Source organism: Pleurodeles waltl, chromosome 4_2 (genome assembly GCF_031143425.1).
Source record: "Pleurodeles waltl isolate 20211129_DDA chromosome 4_2, aPleWal1.hap1.20221129, whole genome shotgun sequence".
NCBI lineage: Eukaryota > Metazoa > Chordata > Amphibia > Caudata > Salamandridae > Pleurodeles > Pleurodeles waltl.
Genome location: NC_090443.1, coordinates 1,013,707,222 through 1,013,723,330, shown reverse-complemented (window position 1 = coordinate 1,013,723,330; position 16,109 = coordinate 1,013,707,222). Strand labels below are relative to the sequence as shown.

The 16,109-nt window shown below is 44.6% G+C and overlaps 3 non-coding genes across 3 annotated transcripts; 1 reads left to right on the top strand and 2 right to left on the bottom strand.

Moving 5' to 3' along the window:
- The first annotated feature begins 4,215 nt into the window (after positions 1–4,215).
- On the top strand, positions 4,216–4,287 carry TRNAP-AGG (transfer RNA proline (anticodon AGG)). Its single transcript has one exon. It is a non-coding gene; the product is annotated as a tRNA-Pro (tRNA).
- A 111-nt stretch (positions 4,288–4,398) lies between these two features.
- Positions 4,399–4,470, bottom strand: TRNAP-UGG (transfer RNA proline (anticodon UGG)). Its single transcript has one exon. It is a non-coding gene; the product is annotated as a tRNA-Pro (tRNA).
- Positions 4,471–5,076: 606 nt separating this feature from the next.
- On the bottom strand, positions 5,077–5,149 carry TRNAK-UUU (transfer RNA lysine (anticodon UUU)). The gene has a single exon. It is a non-coding gene; the product is annotated as a tRNA-Lys (tRNA).
- Between the last annotated feature and the right edge of the window lie 10,960 nt (positions 5,150–16,109).

The window sequence follows — 16,109 nt, the reverse complement described above, 5'->3', positions numbered from 1 at the left end:
CGCTTTGCCGGCCGACCATACTACAATCAAGTCTCCCGTGGCAATTTCAACACAGGATACCAAGATTTCAGACCCCAGTTTTATCCGTAAAGGACCAGAGGCTTCCGCTCCAGAGGCTTCAAAAATACCAGAAATACCAACCAAACAGGTAAATTTGTTCCGTTCTCATGTCTCTGTGGGCGGTCGTCTCCGCCATTTTCTACCAAATTGGTTGTCAATCACCTCAGACCCTTGGGTTTTAAACACCGTTCAGGGTTACATGATAGAATTCTATTCAATCCCAGTACAATGCATAGCTCCTCCGCTTCCTCATTTCTCTACAGAAATGTCCGCTCTTATCTCCTCGGAGGTTCAATCCCTTTTCCAGAAGCAAGCCATTGCTCTCACCCACCCAGATCCTGCGGGCTTCACCAGCTCCATTTTCTTGGTTCAAAAGAAGAACAAGAAAATGCGACCGGTTATCAATCTCAAGTCTTTCAACCAGTTTGTTATCTACCGCCACTTCAAGATGGAAACCATTCTCTATCTCAGAGATTCCCTGTTGCAGAACGATTGGATGGTTCGCTTGGATTTGCAGGACGCCTACTTGGTCGTCCCTATACATCTGGAACACAGGAAGTTTCTCCAATTTCAATGGATCGATCAATTCTTCCACTTTACATCTCTACCTTTCGGTCTTTCCTCAGCGCCATGGTGTTTCACCAAACTCCTAAAGCCAGTGGTAGCACACCTCAGAGCTCGTGGTGTAAGACTCCTCATCTATCTAGATGATATTCTTCTCATGAGTCATTCGCCACAATTACTCATAACAAACCTCAACCTAACCTGTGCCCTCCTATCGGATTTGGGATTCATTATCAACAAGGAGAAATCTCTTCTTCACCCTACCCAAAGTATAGAATTCTTAGGTTTTCTAATAAACTCAGTTTCGGCCACCCTTCTTCTCCCTCCGGCAAAAATAAAATCTATAAAGTCAGAGATTCTCCAAGTCTTACGTCATTCGTCCATTTCACTAAGAACCCTCGCTCGCATCGTCGGTCTCCTCTCATCTTCCATTCAGGCCATATTTCCAGGTCCCTTACATTATCGGGCGCTTCAGCGCCTAAAGATTCAACATTTACGCAAAGGGCTTTCTTATGCAGACGTTATTCCTCTAGACTACGATTCCCGTACAGAGTTGCAATGGTGGACAGACCATTTAGATGCCTGGAACGGGAGAACTATCTTTCCATCAGCCCCAGATCTTGTATTAGAGTCAGATGCAAGCCTAACCGGCTGGGGGGCCCATTGTGGTCCAATCTCGACTGGAGGTTTATGGTCATTAGAGGAGTCCAAGTTGCATATCAACTATTTAGAGATGCTTGCAGGCTCCTTTGCAATCAGAAGCCTTGCAAAGAACAAGGTCTGTTGCGCTATCCTTCTCAGGATGGACAATATTTCAGCGGTCCGTTACATAAACCATCTCGGAGGTACGAGATCCAAACCCCTAGCAGAATTAGCAAAGAGCTTTTGGAAATTCTGCCTTACAAACCAAATTTCGGTTCATGCAGAATATCTTCCGGGAACTCTCAACTCTGTCGCCGATTGGCACTCTCGTCACCTCCACGACTCAAGCGATTAGATGCTACATCCCACGATCTTCAATTTTCTTCAAAACAATTGGGGGCCCATGACGATCGACTTGTTCGCATCTCGTCTCAACACACAACTACCTCAATTTTTCAGTTGGCGTCCGGATCCTTTGGCCCTGGCCTCCGATGCATTCCTCCAAGATTGGTCCAAGTTCCTCTCATACGCTTTTCCTCCCTTCGTTATGATCAGCAGAGTGTTAGCTCAGGTCCGTCGTCAGAAAGCTACTTTAATTCTTATCGCCCCTTTCTGGCAATCCCAGATTTGGTTTCCAACTCTTCTGAAGTTATCCATAGATTTTCCTTTTCTCATCCCTTCTTTTCCAGATCTTCTCTTGGATCCCCTGCATGTCCGCACAACCTCATTCTCGACAACGTCCTATCTCTTTCAGCATGGAAAATTTCTGGAGTTCCCAACACTTCCCTCTCATTTCGTCACAAGCTTCGGAATATATCAGACAGTCCTGGGCTCCCGGAACAACAAAGGCTTACAAATCGGCTTGGGCTTTATGGCATAGCTGGTGTCTGGGAAAACACATTGATTCCTTTTCAGCAGATGTCACCTTTATAGTGAATTTCCTTGCCGCTGAGGCCAGTAAGGGGAAAGCTTATCGTACTATTAATCTGTACAGGTCAGCTATTTCTTCTAATCACCAATTTGTCAACGGAAAACCGGTGGGTGAACACCCACTTATTTGTCGTCTTTTAAAGGGAGTAAAATTTGCCAATCCTCCGTTACCTAAGTACAGTTTTTTATGGGATGTTAATGTAGTTCAAAAAAAATTTCCTAGCATGGCCTGACAATTCTTCCCTTTCTTTAAAGATGTTGTCGGCTAAACTCACCATGTTGTTGTGCCTTATTTCTATTAAACGAATTTCTGATGTCAAAGCTCTAGATATCTCTGCAAGACAGTTTACTCCGTCTGGTGTGCTTTTTACTGTGTCTCGAAGAACAAAATCAAATTTACACTCTGTTTTTTATCCTTATTTTCCGGATCGGCCTAAATTATGTGTAGCTCAATGTTTAAAAGCTTATGAACTCATGACTGCTCATCTAAGAACGTCCTCTTCTACTCAATTGCTTATCTCTTTCAGGAAACCTTACAAGCCGGTGTCTTCGGCCACATTGGCTCGCTGGGTTAAATGGATTATGTCTTTGGCTGGGATTGACACTTCCACTTTTGGAGCTCACTCTTCCAGAGGTGCTATGGCTTCCAAAGCATTTTGGACGGGTTCCCGTCTTGAGGACATTCTTAGATCTGCAGATTGGTCTAATGATAATGTTTTTAGAGTCTTTTATTGTAAACCAGTAGATAATGTTTCTTCGAATGTCATTAATTTGCTTTAAACTCGCATAATAGGAGCCTCCGGTCTTGCCATAAAATGTAGATTTTCCTAGTTTTAATGACGGAAAGTCTTAATTTTATTAAAGACACGGAGGCGAGTATTATCCCACCCTGATTGTAGTAACTATTTCTGTTTTATTTTTCCCATCCCTTTAGTGTCAACATCGGCGGTTCAACCTGCTACCTAATCCTTACAGTCAGAGTGTGGCTGCTCCATCAACATCTTCCATATATCCTTATCCTCTGCTCAGCCTGGCGGATCACCAGTGTGCGGCTCTCCCCCATCAGTTTCCTGGACTTATGAACTTTTGCTCCGAATTGTTATCTTTTATTATGGCTGTTCTCATTCTGGTTTCTATTTTTCCTTTATTTCGTACCAGCTGATTGTCAAGCGCAAGAAAAGAGGGCTGTTCGCAGTCCATTTACGTCATAATACCCTTACACTTATGTCATTGGTTATTGTTTATGGACTTCAAATTGTTTCCCATTGGCTCGTGTTCTCTACGCCCATGGGATTTGTAGTTTATTCACTTGCTGCTGTTTAAATTAAAGCAAGAAAAGAACGCATAGTACTCGCCTCCGTGTCTTTAATAAAATTAAGACTTTCCGTCATTAAAACTAGGAAAATCTACATTACTTAGTATATACCGTTCTATTTCATGGCCACAGCTCTTCCCAATAAGGATGGTAATGTGTGGAGAATTTGGGGTTCCAACGATGCTGTTTCCGGTTAACGAGGGATATGTCTCAAACGAAAAGATATGTCATCGATTTTAAGTAACAACCGTTTAGTCCACTACAAAGTGACGAGGGCCGCACTCAGAGGATGCACAACCCCCCAGAAATCCCACCACTGGTCAGTCACTGACATGATAATGGCCCCGGAATGACTGCACAGAAGAGGTCTATTAAGGGTGTTTGTAGCCCGCCCCTCACATAGCACCCCCTCCCTCTCTCTGCGGGGTCTCTGCCCTCCTGTGGTTAGAGTCTGCACTTCTCAGTGTCTCAGACACTGGTAGTAAAAAGGGGTCTTTGGGGTGTGATTTCCCTGTAAAGATGGGTAGCAGAGAGACAAGCCCCCCACAGCCGGGCCTCTGGTTTGTGGAGGTGACACCTTCTGTGCTGTGCAGTGAGTGGGTTTTAACTCAGCGGTCCCTTTAAACAGCCACGAGAACACGGATCACTGCACAGTGAGCGGCTCTCAGCGCCAAGAAGACGACTCTCAGCGGTGATCTCACGGAGGCTCGTTGGTCTAGGGGTATGATTCTCGCTTAGGGTGCGAGAGGTCCCGGGTTCAAATCCCGGACGAGCCCAAATTTTTCTTTCCTTAAAGTTTTTAGGAAAATGTCCTATATAAACAATTAAAAAAAAGATATTTAGTCATCGTAAAGTGTTTCAATTAAAATCATGGAAAAAAGAAAATAGGGCTCGTCCGGGATTTGAACCCGGGACCTCTCGCACCCAAAGCGAGAATCATACCCCTAGACCAACGAGCCGCAGTGACCAGTAGTGTCCACGGGGATTCATATGCTGTGGGATGTCTGACCTGTGGTCATCAGTTGTGTATCCATCATTGGAATGGTAAGACAGGGAGACTCTTAAGGGAAGAGGTGCAAGACACACGCAGTGACCTCATAAAGATGATTTCCACCTACTTTTATTTCAAACTATTCAGAGCATGAACACATTAAATGAAGAAATAACATCATGCATTCCTCTAGCACGGGGCCGTTTCTAAATTAATAATAACATGTACATGTTCATTTCGTTATATGTATAGGCTACACGCAGATGGATCTGACAGAGACCAGAGATGTCAGAGAGCAGTGATTTAATGTCAAAATACTCCCGAGACATCACAATCCCGAGTCAGGTTGGGATTTGTCTGCACAGCAAAGCATTTCCCTGTTTTCACAGAACGCGATGCACCGCGCAAGCCAGCAGGAGGCGCCCCAGAGGCGTGAACACCGCGTGCCACGTATCAGGAGAACGGAGGCAATTCAAAAGTAAAGAGTTTGCGCTAATTGCTCAGAGGAATGTACTCGTTAAAGAAGAAACTACAAATACTCCTACTTTTTAAAAGGGGTTAAAAAAGGAGCATCCGCCCGAACAGGGACTTGAACCCTGGACCCTCAGATTAAAAGTCTGATGCTCTACCGACTGAGCTATCCGGGCTCTTTAGAATAGCGGTAGCGTCTCTTTCTATGGAACGTTAAGGGCTCCAGTGACAAGTCCCCGGATTTTACGCTCTATCTGGATTTGTTGTCGAGTCCCTCGGTTTCTGCCCACACAGGACCCAGAGCTCTTTACTGACCTGGGTCACGTCACCGGTTGTACCTCACGTTTATCCAGGCTTCTGCCCACAGACTGGAGTCTGCTCTTTGCATTTCATCCCCACTGCACATGCGCAGGGCCTCTTTCAACTTTCACAGGAATGGGAGGCACCACCTTCAGGTGTAACACTTGCCAAGTAATGTCACTTTTTTGCAAACCGAGGTGGCTCCTTGTTTTCCGTGTTTACAATTTGTGGATTAAATGACATGAATGATAAAATACAGCTGTGTGGCCAGGGCTCAGGCGGAATCCTACTGCATTTTAAACCCAGGGCTAAATCCCACCGACAGGCGCTGTGAGAACCCTGCAAAGCTTTAAACCCCAGCTCCACCGCGTTTAATCCGGCCCAGGTTTGAGAAACCACCAAGGATCTGAACTCACCGAGGCATCTACAGGCGCCCCAGTTCATATTATGCACTGGTACAAGAGACACATCCATGTAAAACAAAAACACAAACAACTGCAGAAACATCACTGTTATGAAAAGTAAACAGGAACTCCGGCCGCACTGCTGACATAGGTCACCTTGTAACCAAGGCAACCAGAGTCCACCCTTCTCTGGTTCTCCCTCACCCTGCCTGGGGCACTTTTAAAGATCTGGTGCACGAGCACTGGCCTCATACAATGAGCGCTGAGACCAAAGTGTAGCCCTGCCTCGTGCAACGAGGAGGAGCTACATATGTGTGACACTGCATTCTAGTGCTGTGATGTGCGTTATATTAACTCTAGATGCGTGATACTTGGCAGAGCTGAGAAAGCTCCTTTTAATTTACATTTACGACCTGCTGTCTTCATTTCCCCTCTTTCTCTACTGGTCAGTAATCAAAGCATTACCCCTTTGTCCCTCTCGCTGAGCTTTCTTATGTATTTCAGATGTACACCAAGCTAAAAGAAAGCCATGACAACTAGTAGCTCTGCAGAACCAAATTTCATTTATTGCCATACTTCAAACTACTGTTACTTCACAGCAGACAGAAACGTAGACACCAAAATATCTTACACTGCTGGGACTTGTGTTACTCTGTAGTGTTTGATAAATGGAGACACAATTGCCCATGTGGCTGCTCTTCAAATATCAGTAAAAGAGGTCCATTGGCACTTCGCCAGAGAAGTCGATAAACTTCTAGTTGACCTGGCCTGGATCCCTAGAAGAAAAGGTACCCAGTATTGTTTATAGAGTACAGAAATCAAGGCCTGAACACACCTGCTTAGAGTTCAGGTGAAAGGTTTTAGACCTTTCCTGGGAGGTCCAAAATTAAAATAAAGAAGAGGCCTGCCTGAACTCTTCCACCCTGAGACCGAGGATCTGGAAAAGACACTGGCAAAATAACTTCTTGTTGGGAATTAACTCCGGGCCCAGTCTTAACACAATCTTCAGGAACCTGGCCCACCATGACAGTGCATCCAGCTTCCCAAACCTCCTGGCTGAAGTAATGGCCACCAGGAAAAACACTTAACATCAGTGTCTTAACATCAATTGAGTGGCTATGCCCAAAGGGCTGATACTTCAAGGGTTGTAAGAACAGAGGAAGATCCCAGGCCAGACAGAACAATGATAGAGCAGGACTTAGAATAGAAAATCCCTTGAATAATTTCTGCACCAATCCCTGTGTATCCACTAAATTTCCCCAAGGAGCCCTGAAGGGCTTTATTGTTGCCCACTGATACCTTCAAGGTCGAAGAGCAAAGCCCCAAAGAAAACTCATCCTGAAGAAATTGTAAAAATGCGTGGAAGATCTGGAAACAGAGACATTAGCTGCCTCCTCACACACCACTCCTAAAAGACATCCAGTGTCTTGCATGGGAGGCTTTACTGGATGGTCTTTTCAAGGCCTGAATGGAAGAGGAGACTGAACTGGATATTCCCTGGGACCTCAACCTTACCCTCTCAGCCTCTAGACCATCACATTGAAATCAACAAGAGACTCCTCCTGAAGAATTTGAGAAACCAGAGGGGATAAGACTGTTGGTAGTAGCCACTCCTGGTCCATCTTCATCGCTACCAGAAGATGAAATGAGGATGTCCAGGGAAGGGCTGGAGCAACAAGGATCACATGACCACCCTCCCTCCTCAGCCTGACCAGAAACCGCTGTTTCAAAGAGATAGAAGGGACACATACAGAAGACCCTCTGGCCATGGGCAGGACAGAGCATCTATTTCCCAAGCTGAGACTTCCCTCATCCTGGGACAAAATGTGGGAATCAGAGCATTGTGTGCGATGTCAACAGATCCATCACTGGACATCCCCACCGCTGACAAATCTGATTGAACAATAGGGTAGAGGGACAGAAATCGTGGGAAGATAGGATATCCGCCACATTTAACTCATCTGCCAAACTCTTAATCAGGCCCTAACTCTTTTGAGGCAGCCTATCTTATACTGTATGTAATACAATTTTAAAATAAAAATTGCATATACGTAATGATTTCAGTCTCAGCCTGGGTCCTTGCAGCATTATAAATAGACAGGTCACTATTCCCCACTTCACCAACCATGATTCAGTTCTATGACCCACTGGTACCCACACAGACATCTGCATTGAGCACATCAACCAACTCATCTTTCATAACGTAAGCAAGTGCATTTCCCGCTGATAATTTTAAGTTGCATTTATTTTTCATTTAAGTTGTGTGTGTGTTGGGGTGTGTCTTTTAAAATTAATATTAACATGAAAAGCTTGCAATGTATTGTGTGATGAAGCTGCATAGAAAATGTGTTAACATAGAAAATAATGCACATGTTTGAAATGTGCCCACGGGGAGTGGCTACCAATGTATACGAAGACTAATGAAAGTTGTTAATAGGCCTTAGCTTAGCGAGGGTCTGGGCCTAGCTGCCTGGTCTCATATTAAACTGTATTTTTTAACGTGCATTGTGCTGTTTTTCTGAAGGACACAAAGCTGTACTTTTCCAGAAGTTATGTGTTTGTAGCCGTAGTAAATTCTTTCTCATGAGACCCGACTTGCTCAAGGAGACATTCCTGCTGAATGCAACAGTGTAATTCGTAACAGGTGCAAGGCTGCCTGGAGTAGGAGAAAACAATGGAGACACTGACAGGAGCGTAAAGTGTAACTTTTCTTACCTGACATTCCAACCGATGAAGACGTCAATAACATGGGCCAAACAGCGACATGAGAACTGTGGTTTGTGGAAATTTCTGGTGAAGTGCGTGGAGAGTTATTGGACAGAGATAACAATGTACGAATTATGATCCAATGAGGAGTTAAGGGCTAATTAGACAGTTTTGATATAACGGAGTGACCCAAGAAGAAATGCATGCTGAGACAGGGAGACCTTTTAGACTTCACTTACTCAGAGACTTTTCACCCTGTTGCCTTGCCTGATACTTTAAACCATCCTCTACCTGTTTCCTTACCTGATACCTACTTCTCCTCCCTATGAGGGAAGGTCCTATTTCTTAGCTATGCTATATTGAGACTTTGCCCGTCCTATCTCTGATGATGATGAAGACGACTGATGTCCTGAGAACGAAGACTGATGCTGTTTGCTGATCTGTTGGATTGGTAACTATCTAATGCAAAATTGTAATTGTCTGTTTGCCTTTTCTTTCTAGGTACCAACTGCTCTTTGATAGAGTCCATAGCTAGATGTTTTCTAAATTCATGTTTACTAAATTGTTTTGCATGAAGCCCAACATGCCGATGCTAATTTGAGGTTAGTTAAGGTGTTCACAAATATCGGACGCAAATAGACAAATGACTGAGTTCTTGCTTTGTTGAATCATATATTAACGAATCTTTGCTGAGTTGCTTCACATTAGTGATGTGCCTAAATACTAAATTAATATTCTCTATGCATTGATTAATTTGCGTTCTAAGTACTAATTAGATGAGTTTCTAATGAGATTGATTGCTAATGGGATTAACAGAAATTACATTAGGTTGTAACCAATAGGGAAATAAATATCTTAACACTCAACTAAATTGGTGTTGTTATTCATGACTGAAAGGTCATGGTGTGTTCAACTTATTGATTCGTATTGAATGTTATTGATTATCTTGTTAATTAGTTACTGTGATTATTGATTGGGTTATTGATCTATTGATCTGTCATGCCAAAAAGACATCTCGTACTGGGAAGTCCCCGAACGTGGTCCAAGGTTCATCGACGTAGGCGTGCCTCCTTGTAAGTTTACTTATCAAGGCTCTGACGCACTAACAGTTTTAGGTAGCAGTGCGGATGGTTTGGCCCTTTGGGGCCCCAGTGTGAGGGACTACGGTTTGATAGAGTTGATGGTTCAAAAGGTCTGGTTTGGAAGTAAGCAAGGTGTATCGAGAATGCAAATTGGAGAGATGATGTGCCTCTAAATCCCAAATGACTTTCCCGGAATCTCGGAGCCTGCTGAAGGGAGTTTGAGTATGTTCCTCGGCGTTCTAGCGATAGTGTGAATGAAGTAGGTTTTGCGCTTGCACAGCTTATATATACTGCAGGTGAATTGTGAAGTTTGTGAGGATTTTAGGCCAGATGATGATGTTTTAGTAGGAGTGTGTGCGTACTCCACAGAATGAGAGTAGGGAAGTCGGCGAACTTCATGTGAGTGTGGCGCTTTGTGCTAAAAAATTGTCCACATGGTTGTTGATGATGTACGGACCCTGCGTGGTCTAAGACTCCGGAGTATATTGATAAGTGTAGGAGACACTTGGTTTATGTTGTAATTTGCGCGGTTTAATAGGTCGATGGTGAAATCGACGAGTCGAGTTTGAGTCAAAGTGAGTGAATTAAAACTTCGATGGAGATTTGGTGAGTTCGAAAGTGCACTAGAACAACCCATTGACAAGTCGAGAGTAAAATTTGAGGGTAAAATTTTGCTTGCGAGTGCGGGATCTTAGAAGGAGAGAGTAGCGGCCGAGGCTAAGCGAAATCTCTGTAAAGTTCTGAAGCGACTGTGTTACCCTTTCCTGTAGTAAACCAGCAAATTTGAGTTTGTTTTTGTTGGTGCTCGCAATATATTGCATTCGTTTTTGTGTGACTTGAGAGTGGGAAGACAAGCTGCAAGACTTTGTCAGCCGCAGTGTGTGCGAGTGTGACGTCATTTGGAGCCGCGCTGGGATAGGTTGGTTAGTAAGAAGGGTCGCGCACGGATTGGTAGCCGTCGGTGAGAGACAATTGGTTGAGAAGGTAGGCGAAGAGAGTTCTGGGAATTAATGTCACTTCCTGATTTGATTGTGAACAAAATAAAAGACGCAAAAATGAAACTTTTCAAGGCTTTAAAGAGCGCTTTGACGGGAGACGTATATATCACCGCGAGTATAGGGGAGGTTACACTGCCAGAGGATACCCCATCTTATGCTGTAATGGAGGAAAAGGGTGTCGCGCCATGTCTTTGGCTAAAGCAATGATGCAAAGCGACAGAGAAAGAAGGGTGTTTTGCATTTCCAGAGCACGGAACGTTCAATTTGAGGGTTTTGGAAAATTTGCGGAGGGTGCTAAATGAGCTGAAGCCACCTCCGAGGCCAGCACAGTTTGAGGCGTTAGCAATTTGGGAACTGATGGCAATACGACAATAGCAACAGAAATTTGAGAGGAGGATGAGGAATGCAGAAAAGACACTAGCGGAGGCTAGGTGGGACAGTGCACAGAGAGTTTGGAGGAGAGAGACGATAGATGGGGTCAGGCTGTTTCCAGCGATACCTCAAGAGGGTGAAGAAAAGGGAGGGAAAGCTACTTGTAAGTCTGACAAAAGTCCCTCCAAAGACAAAGAGGCTACGAAGCCTGGTCAGAGGTAGATGACTCAGACGATGATGAGTTCTTTAATCAGTTAAAGAATGACCGACCACCGCCATATGCAATAGATGACAATAGACCGAGTACTAGTACATGTCCTGCAGGTTCAACCCAAGAGAAGATGACAACGAATCCGATACAGGTTAGTCCTGTTTTGACACCAGTTCCGGTACAGAGTACTTTTAGCGTGTCCACTGCCCACGGTATGCAATCTCAGCTGCAACCACCACAGGTTCAGAGACTTTTCCCTGGTGTCCCAATCTTAGAGACTACAACGAATCTTATGGTGCCGACAGAGCAAGTATATGGAGGACCAAAGTTGATTCAGACTGATCCCACTCCACCTTTACTGCCCCAGGTACAGCAGCCAATGATTCTGAATTATACTTTGCTCACAGGACCGCAGTCAACCATGGCACCAGTGATGAACCAGAGTATGGGAGTTAATCCCCCACAGGGTTTGGGAAATAGACAGCCGCCAGCCGCCGTATCCTTGCCTACTACAGTTGGTCCACCACTACCATTGTATGCGCAGGCGAAGCCAAGTGTATGCGATCAAGGGGTAATGACTCAAGATATGACAAGAGGCGGGCTCGTAGGAAGTTCCCAAGGAATGACTCCAGGGGAACCGACATTCGAAGGATCTAGATCCCTGTTAGACTTCAGTCCGATTGGGTCTCCTCCAGAGACCATGAGACAGACAGGTTTGAGACTGTTAACTCCGCAGATCTAGAGTGTGAATATACCGCAGACACCTTTAGCGCAGGCTGGGAATACCTCATTACAAGGTTTAACAGCACAACAGCTGAACAACTGGTTAGATAAGGTTAATACTCCACAGACTACTCCTGCAGCAGCAGGGAGAACGGAAGGAGAAGAGTACCTGAATTTTGTGAGGTTGGGCACGGAGGCAAATGAACTTGTTGAAGGGAGCATGGGAGCGAAAGGTTAGAGTCATACACGGAAGCAGAATTGAGATACTTGTGTCCAAAGATAACTAAAGAAGTGAGCAGGGTGCACCAGAGGTTGGCAAATTTGGCAGATAAATATGGCATAGATTTAGAAAATACCAAACATTTGAAGAGGAGTTACAGGTTAGACTTTGAGCCTAAGGATTTTGAACATATGAGGTCTACTGGGATGAAGGCACACCTCAAGGAAATATTACAGAGTGCACAAGTTTGGGGAGCCTTAGAGAAGTGGGAAGGCAGATGGGCGAAGAAAAGAGACAAGAGGAAGAGTGACTGTGTAGAGCAGCCAGCAAAAGCCTTACCGGATGCTGGTACGGTAAAGATGTTACAAATGAGAGAGACGGCTGGAGGGGTTCTTGTCCATGTGCAGTGGACTAGAGGTGATATCTGTCATTTACAAATGACTTTCCCAGGCTGAGGGAGAAGCCAATAGAGTGGTATCAGCAGACGGACAGGTTTGTGAAGCTTGCGAAATGTCTTTGGGAAGACCTAAATACTCTATTTGAGATCATAGTTCCAGCTGATTTGTGGCTTGAGTGCAAGAGGAGCGTGGATTGGCCGACCGAGGAACCGGCAAGGGACAGAATCACAGGAGCACCGTCTCCTGAGGTGATGAAGTATTATTATAAGGTGATTGAGTTCCTAAAATCGAGAGTTTCGCCGAAGAATATTGATTGGCAAAAGATTGATCGGACGGCTCAGGAAGCCAAGGAGTCGATACATGCCTGTTATGAGAGGTTGTTGAAGGCGTTCAAACACTACAGTGGTACAGAGGTTGTGGAGGCGAAGGACATGAATCACCTTGTGTTTAGATTTGTTGAAGGGTTGAGACCTGAGATCAGTCAGATTATTAAGAGTCATTTGATTTGCTGGCAAGCCAAGCCGATTGACAAGGTGTTGCAGTATGCGAAGTACTGTAGTGACAAGATTGAGTTAAAGCAGAGAAAGTTGAAAGAGAACGCAATGGTGATGCAAATTAAGGCAGCACAGTCAGGAATACAGGGAGGTTGTCTACAGCAGATGGTGCAACAGCCGCAAGGAAACAGGATGTTTCAGGCGCAAGTGAGAGGCAGAGGTCGAGGAGGTTTTGTGAACCGGAGTCCAGATTTGAACACTGTAGTAGTTCAAAACAATGTACAGGGAATGAAGAAGATGTTACCTTGTCATGCTTGCGGGGTCGTTGGACATTGGAAGTGGGAGTGCCCGATGATGGTGCAGGAGGGTGTTGTTCAACAAAACAATGATGTCAGTTCATTTCAAAATGTGAAAGGACCAAGGCTGAGAGGTCCTAATCCGAATTTTCAGAATAATGTGAATCAGATGCAGGGTTTTCAACCCATGCAGCAGGTGCAGATGCTGTGTATACAGCTGATGCAGTTACAACAAATGCAACAGCAGGTTCCCATGGTACCTAGATAGCAAATGCAAGTGCCTTTAGTGCCAATGGACAGCAACAGGTGATGCTTCCTCAACAGGTCAGAGGTCAAAGGATGAGTCAAAATAACACAGTGCAACAGTTCCCATTGCGTGGTGAGAATGGAATAAACGATGAATGGTCGGATGAGAGTTCAGATAGTGAGGAGTGTAGGCCTGTAGCGTCCTTAGAGGTAGATCAGAAAGGGCCCTATGTTCAGGGGAAGGTGATGGGCCACAAGGTTTCATTCTTGGTTGACACAGGAGCTACACGCTCTACAGTCCGAAGTACAGAGGTTCCGAAACTGCCTCTTTCGGGACGTACGGTTAAGGTAGTGGGAGTAGCAAATCAACTCCTGACTAACCCGATCACAGATCTGGTTCAGATTGAGCTTGGCACTTTCCAGGGATTGCACAGATTTATGGTCTGTGATTCAAGTCCCATGTCCTTACTGGGAAGAGACTTACTGTGCAAGACAAGGTGTTTAATCACCTGTTCCAATGAGAGGATTGAGATCCAGACAAACAGTGATGATGAAGGAGAGGAGCAGGTTTCAGAGCCTGAAACTGAGACTACAGACGAGGAATATCCTCTGATTAACTTCTTCCCGATGTTCACAGTGGCTGATCTCCCGGCAGACTTGCAGGGAACAGTCCAAGAGAAGGTGTGGGACTTGACAGGGAAAGAAGTAGGACTGATAAAAGGAGTAGAACCAGTTAAAGTCAGTGTAAAGCCACATGCTGTATTCCCCCAGATACCACAGTATTATATGGCGCAAGATGTCCTTATAAAGGTGGGCAATTAATTGCAGATTTTGTAAAACAGGGAGTCTTGAAAGAAGTGATGAGCAGTCCATGTAATTCACCAATAATGGGACTGAGAAAGCCTTGTGGGAAGGTTCGGATTGTCCAAGATTTGAGGAAGATCAATGACATAGTGGTGAAATGCTGCCCAGTGGTGCCCAATCCAGCTGTGATTATGTTCCAGATTCCATGTGATGCAGAATGGTTCACAGTAATCGATTTGTCCCAAGCGCTCTTTTCTGTGCCTCTTCATGAGGATAGCCAATTTCTCTTTAGTTTTAAATTCCTGGACAAGGTTTACAGTTGGTGTTGAATTCCTCAAAGGTTTTCGGAATCACCTTCCATATTCAACCAAATACTGAAGAAGGATTAGGAGTAATTGGAATTGCCTTTTCAATCGACTCTAGTGCAGTACATTGATGATTTGTTGATTGCTTCTAAAACAAGGGACGAGTGCAAGTATGATTCAATTGCCTTACTGAATCACTTGGGAAAGAACGGACACAAGGGGTCCCTAAAGAAATGGCAATATTGCCAGAAAGAGGTGAAGTACTTGGTCATCAAATTGAGAAAGGGTCGAGGAAGTTATCCAGGGAAAGAGTGACTGCACTATTACAGATGAATCCCCCAACAACACAGAGAGATGTTAGGATGTTCCTAGGAATGGTGGGTTACTGTCGTCAGTGGATCCCAAATTTTTCAGTCATCTCCAAGCCATTGGTGAGATTGACAGTCAAAGAAGGTCCAGATGTCATAGTGTTTAAAGAGAAGGAAATGAAAGTGTTTACTGAGTTAAGGGGGAGCATGTGCAGGGCTCCAGCTTTAGGTATGCCTGACTACACGAAGCCTTTTGTTCTTTTTTGTCATGAACGTGATGCATGTTCTTTGTCTGTCTTGACACAGGTCCATGGAGGTTTAAACCGACCAGTAGCATATTTATCAGCTACTTTGGACCCAGTTGCAGCAGCCTTACCAGGTTGTCAGCGTGCAGTAGCAGCAGTTGGACAAAGCCTCACACAGTGTGAAGGGATAGTGATGGGACATCTTCTAACAGTCATGGTTCCTCACTCAGTTGAAATACTGTTGACCCGTACTAAAACGCAGCACATGACGAATGCAAGATTGACTAAATATGAAACGATTATATTGGGGTCACCAAATGTAACGTTGAAGAGATGTACAGTGTTGAATCCGGCAACTTTGCTATCAAATGAAAACACAGAGGTTGAAAATGTGGAAGATGTAGAACATGATTGTCTTGAGGTAACAGAAATGTGCACCAAACCGAGGCCTGATATTAAAGATACCCAATTGGAAGAAAATGACCAAATTATCTTTGTCGATGGCTCATGTTTGAGAGACTCAGTAGGAGTGTTAAGAGCATATGCTGTATCCACGATTTCTGGCATCCTGGAAGCATCTTGGCTCCAGGGAGTATATTCTGCCCAAGTAGCTGAACTGGTTGCTCTTACTAGAGCTTGCCATGCTTCTGCCCAGCTGAGAGTGACTATCTATACTGATAGCCGATACGGATTCAGAATTGTCCATGATTTTGGCCAACTGTGGTTGCAGAGGGGTTTCTTGACCTCTTCTGGTTCGGCAGTGAAAAATGGTGAGAGAATTAAGGAGTTGCTGCATGCGATTCAGTTACCTCATGAAATTGCCGTGGTGAAATGCAGTGCCTACCTGAAGTCACAAGACTTTGTTTCAGTGGGAAATGGATATGCGGATCAAGTCGCAAGGTTTTGCGCATTGAACTGTATATCGTTTAAAGATCAGTGGGAATTGTTGCCTGAAACAGAAAATGAGACATGTACAGGTTACGCATTAAAGGTGATTGATACGTTAGAAGAATTGAGATTGTTG